Source organism: Medicago truncatula, chromosome 7, assembly GCF_003473485.1.
Source record: "Medicago truncatula cultivar Jemalong A17 chromosome 7, MtrunA17r5.0-ANR, whole genome shotgun sequence".
In the NCBI taxonomy this organism is placed as follows: Eukaryota; Viridiplantae; Streptophyta; class Magnoliopsida; order Fabales; family Fabaceae; genus Medicago; species Medicago truncatula.
In genome coordinates this window covers 48,752,057-48,763,761 of record NC_053048.1, presented here as the reverse complement: position 1 = coordinate 48,763,761, position 11,705 = coordinate 48,752,057, and the positions used below count along the sequence as shown (strand labels likewise).

At 33.8% G+C, this 11,705-nt stretch overlaps 1 long non-coding RNA gene and 1 other non-coding gene across 3 annotated transcripts; both read right to left on the bottom strand.

The window, feature by feature from the left end:
- Positions 1–2,414: 2,414 nt before the first annotated feature.
- Positions 2,415–5,606, bottom strand: LOC25499368 (uncharacterized). Of its 2 annotated transcripts, none has more exons than XR_005642874.1 (3): positions 5,310–5,606; positions 4,605–4,739; positions 2,415–3,651 (listed from the first exon to the last, which is right to left on the bottom strand). It is a non-coding gene; the product is annotated as an uncharacterized lncRNA (long non-coding RNA). The 2 variants fall into 2 exon arrangements; XR_003006782.2 differs by lacking the exon at positions 5,310–5,606 and adding an exon at positions 4,988–5,157.
- Positions 5,052–5,154, bottom strand: LOC112416904 (U6 spliceosomal RNA). Its single transcript, XR_003007415.1, has one exon. It is a non-coding gene; the product is annotated as a U6 spliceosomal RNA (small nuclear RNA).
- Positions 5,607–11,705: the final 6,099 nt, after the last annotated feature.

The following is an 11,705-nucleotide window of genomic DNA, read 5'->3' as shown; positions in this document are numbered from 1 at the left end:
TAGCTGCTTGCTTTGTCTGCTCCATTTTTTAAACAATTTTTTTAAACGAGCTTTTTAAGGTTGTCTGTAGAGTAGTTTTTGAAATTAGCCCATTAATCCAACGAACAAAACCCTAAAATGATAAATTTCCTACCTTTTTCTTTACGGTCTGTTTGTTTGCGCAGAAATTGAGACGAGAGAGATACCTACGAGAGATTATAAGAAGAAAGTCTAAAGTTCTTTCGTTTGGAAAGCGAAGAAATAGCAGCGAGAGAGGTCTAAAGCATGGGACCCACCCCAAAATCCTTTCTCTATAAATATGCGAAGAAAGCGCATCACTTTGCTGCTTTTCCAGTTATGCCACTAACTTATTACAACACGTCATTCTCTTTTATCAGTTTTATGTTCCAACATTTTATTCAATTAAATTAAATTTGCAGCCTAATTAAATTAGATTAATTGCCTCTTTTATGTACAAAAAAAAATATTAATTTAATTATTCTATAAATTTTAAATTAAAAATAATTATCTTTAGACTTATGTAATTAATTTAAAAAATCTAGTGTAATTAAAATAAAATCTAATGTAAATAACAAATGACATTCCAAAAAAAAAACTTTTAAAACAAGGATATTTTTGTCTTTTTAAGAATTAAGCACACTTCTCTCTCTTCTATTTCTCTCATCTTTCTTTTAAACCAAACACCACTCTAAATCTACTCTATTTCTCACATCTTTCTCTCTTCTCATACTCTCTCTTACCTATTTCTCTCTTCACAACTTCTCTTTTAAACCAAACACACCCTTAGTTTCAACCGCAACCTGCATGTCCTTTCTTGCAACTTGGAGCGTTGGACATTTTTACTTTGCAACGATGACCGTTGCATTACTAAGGACAACTTTTAGGCTATGTTTGGATGAGAAGAGAAAGTAAGAGGAAAGATAGTGACATGAAAGATTGTATGAGGAAAGAAAGGGAATGGAAAGTGAAGGGATTGTTTTGGTTGTTTGGTTTAATAGAAAGTGGATTGGAAAATTGGAGGAAAGAAAGATCGAAGTGAAGGGATTGTTTTGGTTGTTCGGTTTAATAGGGGTGTTTTAGACTTTTTAAACAAAAATGGTTGTTTCCTCAAACCTTTCTGCCCATATTGGCATGGAATGGTTTTTAGTGTGGGACCTATGTGTTTCATTCTTTCCCTTAGGGTGTGTTTGGTTTAGTGGAAAGATTAGAAGAAGGAAAGAAAGTTAGTGGAAAGATCTACTTTCCATTGTTTGGAACCCCTACAAATGAGAAAGGAAAGAAAGTTTCAGGCGGGACCCACGTAAAAATCCTTTCTTTGCTGGATTTGACGGAAACAAGAGGGTGAGATATTGTTTTGCTTAAAAAGACAAAAATAACCTATTTAATACTCCCTCCGTCCTAAAATATAAGCAAAAAAATCTCATTTTCTTTGTCTCAAAATATAAGCAAAAAAGATCAACTTTTATGCTATTATTATGTTTTTTCAAATAAATCATATTTTCCAATGTAAAATTAAATGTAAGTTGCATTCAATTTGTTCTCCTTTTTATTTTCTCCATAATTTTTAACCAATGAGAATTATTTTTACATCTTTCCATAAAACTTATTCCAAGGAGAACACAAAAAATTATACCTCAAATCACTAAGTGTTAGTTTTCTTAATAAGTGTCAATTATTATTTTTTGCTTATAAATTAGAACAAATGGAGTATAAAAAAGAATGCATTACATGAGTTGACTTAACTGCAGTGAAAAAGTAGTGATGAAAAACTTTTGAGTGACTAAAAGTTGAAGTAATATTTTAGAGGGCTAAACGAAAAAATTGAAATATTGATTGTGATCAAAAACATATTTAACTTTAATTTCTTTTCATGCATTTAAAAATAACTTTGCCAAAGAATATACACATTATTAACCAATTTAATGTACATTATGAACTATTTTTGTTTTTTGTTTTCTTTTGGTACATTAGCCTACACTCAGTCGCTATAAATTTATAGAGTAATGATATTTGTACACCTCTTTCTAAACAACTTTGTTTTTCTCTATTTTGATTGATCAAAATCAATAGAAATAGAAAAAGGTAGAGAGAGAATAAAAATATAATATGAGTATGAGAGAGAAAGTTGTCAAAAAATTGTTAGAAATTGGTTGTACATATATCATCACTCAAATTTATAAGTGGGAAATCTGGAATTCGAACATGCGTTTTTACATATATAATGTAATGTTCCTGCCAACTTAACTATGCTCACCAAAATTATTTATTTTTACTTCTTTCAATGGAGAGAAAGGTGAAGACATCCATATCTCAACTACTATGGATCGCCCCTAGTTAGGTTGCATTATCACTTGCGAATCCATTGTGCCGCTATTACCAGCAAAATGATAAGCTTTTTGTGAAGACATATTCAATTGAAAATAAGTTTCAGACAATTATGAAACACATTATAGGAGCTAATGACATGGCTTTTGACTTATCCCGCTCTTCTAAGAGTAGTTATCTTTCCCTTAAAATGTTTTCCACCAGTAATAAAAGATTATAGCAGCACAACTCTAGCAGTTATGTTTGCCTTAAGTAGTTATCCCGCTCTTTTAAAACTAGTTATCTTTGCCTTAAGTAGTTATCATTGTGACATCATCATGATCATGAGAAGAATCTACTGCTTTCTGTCAAGTCAAAAACTCTAGCAGCACAACTCCATAGCTATAAACATCACTTTTATCGGTTAACTGGCAGTTGCGGTAGTTTTTGGGATCCAAGTACCACAGCGAGAGGTTTGTCTTGGGCCAAATGAAGGATGTAAAGGACCCCAGTGATTGATAGGACCCCATAAGAGGGTACAATCAATGATGAAGGAATCATTTCAGATAGGAAGGTTCAGGGAATCCATCGAAACATGAAAGAGCCAAAGGATCAAAATAACTAACTCAACGCTTAAGGGTTATAGTGTGATGTACTTTTTCCCACTTAGGTTCTATTTTCCGTTTGTACCTTATCCTGTGTGAGAAGTTCTTTTTCTCTATGTTGGTTGCAGTTTTTTTTTGGTTTGAAACAGCTTATATATTCATACTTCCTTATATCATACAAGGTGTACGATAAGGGCGCTAAAAAGACGGCACTACAACAGGCCCGAAATAGCGGAAACCCTCAACAGAAAAATACAAAAAGCTGTGCAGAAGAAACTGTCGCTATTGAACACAGTATGCAGGAACAGAGCCGCGACAGAGACCAGCACCAAACATCCGAAAACCACCAAAAAACACGCATAAAAAGAATATCTAAGGAGGCAATCCCTAGGATCCCAACTCCACTCATAGAAAAGGCACGAGGGAATCTTCAATCTTTGTAAACTCCATTGCCACGATAACACAGTGATCACTAATCCTCCTTAGTTCATACACCAGGACAGTAGGAATGGGTTATTTGCTATCAGTAGTTGAAGAACACAGGGATCCATTTCAACCTGTCTCTGAGTCATTACAGGGTGCTTCTGAATGCTTTGCAACTGGGATTGTAAAGGTGAATCTTGTAAGCTGAAGGCATGCCACCGGAAACAAATGTTCAACGAGGGTGAAGACCACTTGCACATTCTAATAAGCTTCCTTTGACTAGCATTCCAATGCCCAAGATCGATATTGGTTCCCAAACCTACAATCAAAAATCAACATTGATCAATTGAAAAGTCAATTCAGAAATACAGAAAAAAAAAAGCTGGATGATGTTCAAAATAGCAAGGAAAAGAACAGTTGAATAAATTGAACTACAATATTTGGCAACAAGGAAACATCGAAAATAGCATATGACACATATTGAATCGGATTACCTACATTATTGCATGATACCATTATCCAATCTCGACTACCCGATCTAAATCAACGACAAAGATTATTTAAAAATTAAAGTTAATTTTGTAAAAATGTAATTTGAACAGTCAAATCTCTAATTAATGGCCAAGATTATTTACGGTGTCTAAATGAGTGTTATCAACTGCGGATCGTGACAAATGTCAGTTAATTCAAATCTTGCTATGCAAAAGTGCTATGGGGCTGATATGCCTGCTATTTGACAACACCAGTCTAAATGCACGATGCAGTTCAAGCATTGAATCTAGATTCTCGTAAACGGAAGCAGTTTCACTGCAGTAGCTGCGTGACACACTAGTTACCACACCCACCGATCTTGACTGTACAATCTAAATCAACATAAATATGCCCCGATGGAACTTGCTCAAGTTTGAGAGTTTCTCTTCCTTTCATTCTAGTCAAGCAGCGCGCACACACTATATTACTAATTAAAATATACAAATGCAGAAGGCTAGACCAAAACAATTCGAAGAGCCAATCCCAAAGTTCCCCTATGCAATGGTATAACTTCTCATACACGGATCATGTGCCAAGCACTTTACAGTTACACCCTCAATATCCATGTTGGAAATCCCTATTACTCTATGTCTCTTTGTTGAATGATCATATGGTCAAATAATCTATGGTAGCAATTCTATCCCTATGCAGATTTATTATTAATCCTTTAGTTATTGGTAATTGGAAGAAAAAAAATGTACTCCATCCGGTCTCAATTATAAATAAAAAAGATGAATTTACCTTTCACGTAATAAAATTCTGGAAAAACGAAACAGTATGCTCAGGTTCAAGATCAGGTGCTAACTGGAAAGTGGAAACTGCATCTGTAATTATCCTTCCAGCTTAGATAGATTGGCCTTTATCAAATCCATGGTGCTGCAATTTTTAAAAAAAGAAAATCTAGTTAATATAGCAACACACAGTGAAATAATCTGATTAATTCTGAATTCTTAACATTTAATCACTTATTCAATTGAAAATGAAAAAACAAGAACAGTAATCTAGGGTTTTGGCCGTTTGGGGATTTCTAGAAATAAATAAAAAAACAACATCGCATTTTAATAGTAAAACAAAACAGGAATCTGCAAAAGTAAAATAAAATTAAACAAACAATTCAAGGTTACCTAGCTAAGTTCGTCTGTAAAGAATAAGAGGAAGAAGATGAAGAAATAAAAAAAAAGATCAAAAAAAAATTTGGACCATTTCTCGATTTGTGCGTGTCATCCTTGCGCAGGGGCCATGCTAATCTTCTCTGTATCGTTCCAATTTTATCGGATGTCCCCGAAGGGACAAGCCACAGTGCTCTATGAGGATATATAAACATTGAATATGCATAATATCTAAGCCATGTGGGACATAAGTAACAAGTACACGCACTCAACAACTGAAGCAATCAATGGGTATGCTTCTCACAATGTGAATCAAAGTTTAGCACTGTAATTTTACCTCATCATTGGTATGATTTCTCATCACTTCCTCCAAATACTAGCTCTGCTTTGTTTCTATCCTTGTGAGATTTACTGATGGAACTTAGTGCTTGAAAAATTGAAAATGTAGAGAAATCATGATTTTCCTCACAATTGAAGTTAGATATTCTGAAAATGTCATTTGTTGTTTCTGTTGGCTTACTGAATTTTCAATTCACTTCACATATGAAAGTTACGGCTGATGTTTCGTCTAATCCTATGAAGCACATATACCCCTCATGTTAGGTGTGTTCCGATGTCGGATACATATCATGTCTGACACCAACACGACACTGACACATATGATTACATTGAATTCTGTGATAAAATCTGTCAAATTATTGGCGTTGACGTGTCCGTGTCCGTGTCTGTGTCTGTGCAGTATCCGGTGTCCATGAGTATGTGACTCACAAGAGCTACTAAGGTTCTATATTGTTTTGACAAAATCTTGTCTGACATGAATTTTTTTTAGTCTGAGTCTGTCTTGAAGGGATGTCAATGTACATCTAAAGTTATATGTTCTCTCAAGTTTTCCCTGGTGAAATCATCAGAACTTATGTCTAGAGTACGTACTCGATGTGATTTATTACATAACTGTTTAGTTAATATGCCTTTTAAATTCTAATCTAAGAGTGTGTTTGTATAAACTTCTGAATTAGACACTTACTAAGTAAGTGTTTAACATACATGTTTATGTATAAGTTATTGGATAAGCTGTTGTTTTTCATAAGTTATGATGGAAAACTTTTTGAAATCGGCAGCTAATGAACATGTCATGAGCTCTTTTACACTTATGTAAGTGCTTATGACATAAGATTAGTCTAGCTAAACTGTAAATAAACTTTTCCAAGCGCTTCCAAAGATCCAAATTCTTTCAATCTATCATAAAGATATATAATTTGTGTACATCAGTTACCAGTTAATAGTCTCACTAATTTGTGATTGGCTTGTTCATTGTTGAATGGTTTAAGTTGTGAAGAGTTATGTTGGCATGGCTTTTGCATAGTAAGGGCTACATATGCAGCAGCATTTGATGCTTACCTCTATGCACTTGGTCAGCATGCAAAACTAACAGGAAATTTTTTCTTGGAGTTACTAGAATAGAGTTTTAAAGACGAGTGTTCTGATTTCTATATTTCTGATGCTAGGAATAAATTAGGTAATATGTTGAGTTTGGCTCATATATTACTAATAAGTTGGGTTGCGCCTGATCCCCATAGTGCGGCTCAGAGGTAATGTTGTAATCTGGATGATAGTATTTAAATATAAGTTGTATACTGTAAACCCTAATCTTTACCTGATCATAGAAAGGAACTGCAACAACTCTTAAGTCACATATGTAGGTATAGTTGACCAAACTTCGCTACCAAACATTGTGTGTTTCTCTGTTTGCATTTTCATATCTTTATTCTTTTGAATTTTGGATTAGAAGTTTAGATGAGACTTGTCTTGTCGGTTTAAGACTTCATGTAACAATTTTGAACAATCATGTGCTTCCAAGTTCCAGCATGAAAACTCGGAAGATCATAGTAGAGATAGATTGAAGAAAGACTAAAATCAAAACTGAAGTTGATTTATGTAGAATTGGTTTACTTGTGTTGTGACATTGATAAGCAAGCAAAATTAAAAGATGTAAATAAAGGCTGTTTTGGTATGATTTCTTGGCAGCCCTATTTCTGTATTTTCTTTTGCAAGTAAAGACATTCTCAGTTAAATTCTACTATCCCCCAAAGGAAATTATTATTGTCCACCTTTTGTTATTTTTCTGTAAGAAAAATCATTTCGGTATTTGTATATTAAACTTCTCTGCATATTTGTACTGCCTTAATCTTGTTGTGGCAGAATTTCCAGCAATAGTTGTTCGGTAAATTGCATTCCTACATTCATCTCTAATTTTAGAAATTGCACTGCCTTCTCGCACCCATGAAATTCTAATTAGGATAGGATACTCATTAAAATGTTGCAAATTTCATCAGTGCGAGAAGGAACTGGAAAGTGATGTTGAAAAGAGACTGAGATTGATTAATCATGTACGGTTGGACTATCATAGGATCTCTACATCTTATTTGATCGATGGGTTCAAATTACCAATACATCTATGAACTATACCTACCCATGTCTATCCATTTCTATCTAAGCTAATACATATTTGAATACCCAGACTCGAAACAAACAAATATAGACCATGGATCTTGCAATATTTTTTACCAGTGATGTTATATGGAAGCAAGTTGTTGGGATCTTAGGATCGATTAAGGTTTTGGTTTGTTAATTTCCATTGTCTTTTGCACTATTCATGTGTATATGTAATGTGTTATTCCCTTTCATATTTACTAGGATTGACCTTAAAATATGGAAGGAGGATGTCACGCCTCGTGATATTGTGAACTTCTACCGCGCATCCGTAAAGGTGTATCAGTACTGATACTTCAAAAATCTATAAATTAACTATCAATTTTATGAAATAAAGAATTATTTGTTGATATTTATATTTTAGAAAATATCATTTCATAAAAAAATAACATCATTTCATTGTTATAAAATTCATACTATTTTGTTTACATTTTATTGTAAAAAATAATCAAAATTCTCGATTATGAGTACTAAAAATTCATAAAAATTAAATTTTATTTCGTCGATGTTTTTGATAAATAAGATTTAGTTATTATAATTATAGATGATAGAAACAATTTTTCTCTTCAAAAAATAATACATTTAACTACTAATTTAATGATTTGGTGTACCAATACACTCAAAATTTTTAGTGTACCGTAGAATTTGTCCATGATATTTTAAATTTTACTATCTTTATTTTCACTTTTGAATGAAGTTTACTTTCTTGTCAAAAAAAACAAAAGAGAGACAAAAAAACATGTTTGTAAACTCAACTTTATTCTCAAATACAAATCAAAATATTTTCAAATTTAATTTCAACGGTGGTGTGATATTTTGAACCTAAACTTTAGGTGACACCCATGTATTTACCAAACTTTAGGGTCTATCAACTGCATTTTTATTTAATCTACATTCGGTGGTGGAGCCAACAATATTTTTATGAAGGGGACATATTTTTACAATATATAGGCGCGCTGCTTTACCACTACATTGGATGTATATGCTTAAAATCTTAATGCAAATGTTACTATATAATATAACTTTTAGGTAAAAATGTATATACATACCTATTAAAAATGAAAACTTTGAGACTTTGAGGAGGCCATACCCTCCGATGCCCACGGGCTCCGCCTCTGTGTATAATAATACTACAACATGCATTAACTAGGACGACAAACCTGCATCCAAGTGATCACATGGTAAAGGCTCTTACCTCAACCTTAAGATCTTTGGTTTGATGCTCGCAATATAAGAGAGGAGTGAAGAATAAAAAAACTAGGCACGATGAGGCATCGACTCGAACGCAAACACTAGGACACGACATGTCTAATGTCTAGTATATATGATATAATGATGGTATTCACATACACGAACGAACATAATCATTATATGTTGATTTAAAACTTGTGGAGTTGATCTACTCAATAAAAAAACTTTTGTTTTGATGGTAATTAAATAGGTAAAATGAATTGTTTATAACTAAAATCATGAATTGTTTATATATAAAATGATAAAATATAAATTTAGGGCTAAGATTAACATATTAATCTTCTAAAAACAAAGTTAATGAATGTGACCCCTTACAAAGGATATGTATTTTCTTATACAACCACTTAATTCTTTGATAATGGATCTTATAAAATTAATAAGAGACATCATTTTGCTATTTGTCTAAAAAAGAAAAAGGAAAAAACATAATCTAGGGTTATGAATATCCAAAAGATACTTAGACAAGAGCATAGGTTTGATCAATCTTTTGATGCGTGTTCAAGATTCAAGACGTATCTAGCAAGTGTTTAAACTATTCTTTTTTAATTGAACATCTCACCATATGTTTAAGACAAGTCTAAAAAGTATCAGCGTCCAAAACATGTTTAATACATCGACACAATATTTTGGAGTTATATATAATTTATGGAATAGGCTCTATTGATAAGGGACTATTTAGTATAGGATCCTGATCTATACATTCAAATATATTGCAAATCTAAGTACCGTACTTAGGAGGATTAAATTCTTGTGTATAATGAACCACTTCTATACATGTGGTATTTGGATGAGGGTTATTAAGTACTAAAAAGCAGGTACCGAGGATGAGGCAGGGGTCCACGACCGTGTTCGGCGCCGTTTGCGTGGACTCACATATAGTTGTTACCCTACACTTACCCTTCTGTTTTACCCTACACATATATACACATAAAGTTTACATATTTTCAATGCTAATTAAAATTATCAAGCCACCAAAGTCTAGGACCACATATATATCTAGATCTTAATAAAAAGGTCAAAGCTGAATTTTGACGTGTGTATAAATTTATTCCATCAGAATTTGCTCTCTTGTGGCATTGGCATATATAGTCTATAGTATAGGTTAAAATGTGTGGCTCCATTCCATGGCCTAAATTCAGGAGGGACCAAGCTCTCTCTACTACCTATCTAAGGTAGACGTACTTATATATATCTCTGGCTGAGCTCTCGATCTTTCTATTTCTTCCATGACACGAAAATTACAACACGAAGAAAATAAAATTTTGCTTGATTTTGAGCAAAACATGTTGGGAATCCAGTCAAGCTCTAACTAGAGGTGTTGGCTACGGTAGGCAACCTTAATGGGTCTCCTATCGTAGAAGACTACAATTTTTACTTTTTTTTTTTTAATTTTAAAATCGATGTGAGCCATTAGAATTAGAAAGAAGGTTTTGAATGACATAGATTTGTTTGCAGCTTGACCCATCCACTAGGATGGTATATTTAAAACATTAATCTTGAACTTTAAAAAAGCAATTGAATTTGTAATGAATTTTTTTGTCATGAAGGATTAAGAAGCTTATAAATCCTACAATGTTACCACCACCATCCTCGTGTGTGTGTTCCCTGCAAGCTGCATACATTCCCCGCAAGCATACACTTTCAACATGTATATTTTCGTGTGTTCCCTGCAAGATGCATACACTTTCAACATGATATTTTTGATTTAGAATCTGCACTTTTGATATGGAGAAGATGAATAATCCATACAAACAAGATATCATGTAGTAAGGAACATGTGTTGTTTAAAAAAGGATTTTTAATCTCAATCATTTAATTCTTATCTAAGGGTCAATAACCACCCATGTTATTCTAAAATAAAAAAATCATATTAGTTGTAAAAAAAAAAAAAAAAAAAAAAGAGGTCTCCTACGGTAGGAGACCTAAGAAGGTCTCCCACCCTAAACGGCACCCCAACTAAATATGTTACTTACATTTCTCTCCAGTTGAAAGGGTAAATATAATGTGTGAATTGGGAACATATTAAATGGCGTGATTGGTGCAGTTAATCCCATATTTCCTGTCACTGTATATGATTTTCAAAAACTTTGGAAATGCATTTGTTTGTTTTTGTTTCAATAAATATGTTTTTTTTTTAACAATAAAAAATGGAACTTATATTAACAAACCACGGACACCTCCAAGTACAAGATGTATCAGGGAGGCTCAAAAGTATTTACAAATATACATAGTCAAACAAAAATTAGCCTAGTCCCAAACAAGCCAAGGGACTTGACCACCACAGTTGAAACCCAAAAACAAAAACAACATTATGAGCTTTTAGCCACCAAAGAGAGGTCTACTTTACTTTATCCATCATCTGATCAATAGAGCTACTTGTATTGTTAAACAACCATTGATTACGGTCATTCCAAATGATCCACACAGTAAGCAACCAAACAAGCTGCAAGAAAGAGCTCCTTGCACGAACGCCACCTGCTGAATGAGAGAACTGAAGGAAGTGATCTGAGACAATAATGGGGTCGGGGACTGAGACACCAAGCCCAGACCGCACCTAACTCCACAAAGTGCCATAAAAACTACAAGAGATAAATAAATGTTGAGAAGTCTCGATTTGTCCGCGTAACAAACAACCCGCATCCGAAGCTGAGAGAATACCACGCTGCATCAGATTTGATCGTGTAGGCAACTTATTTTTTACCAACCGCCAAGCAAATATTGAGACCTTGAGTGGAACATATTTATGCCAAACAAGAGCATATGCACCTTCCACCTGAGGAATGTCGGGAGTAGTCAGTAAAAAATAAGCGTTGCTGAATGTATAACCTGCAATAGGATCCAGATGCCATCTCCAAGTGTCTTTCACATTGCACTGCAAAGAAACATTACCAAGTAAAATAACACACTCCCCTAGCATCTCCTCCTCCCACACCCACAACCCCCTCCTCCAACTCCAACCACCCCCCCCCCCCCCCCCCCCCCCCCCACCCAG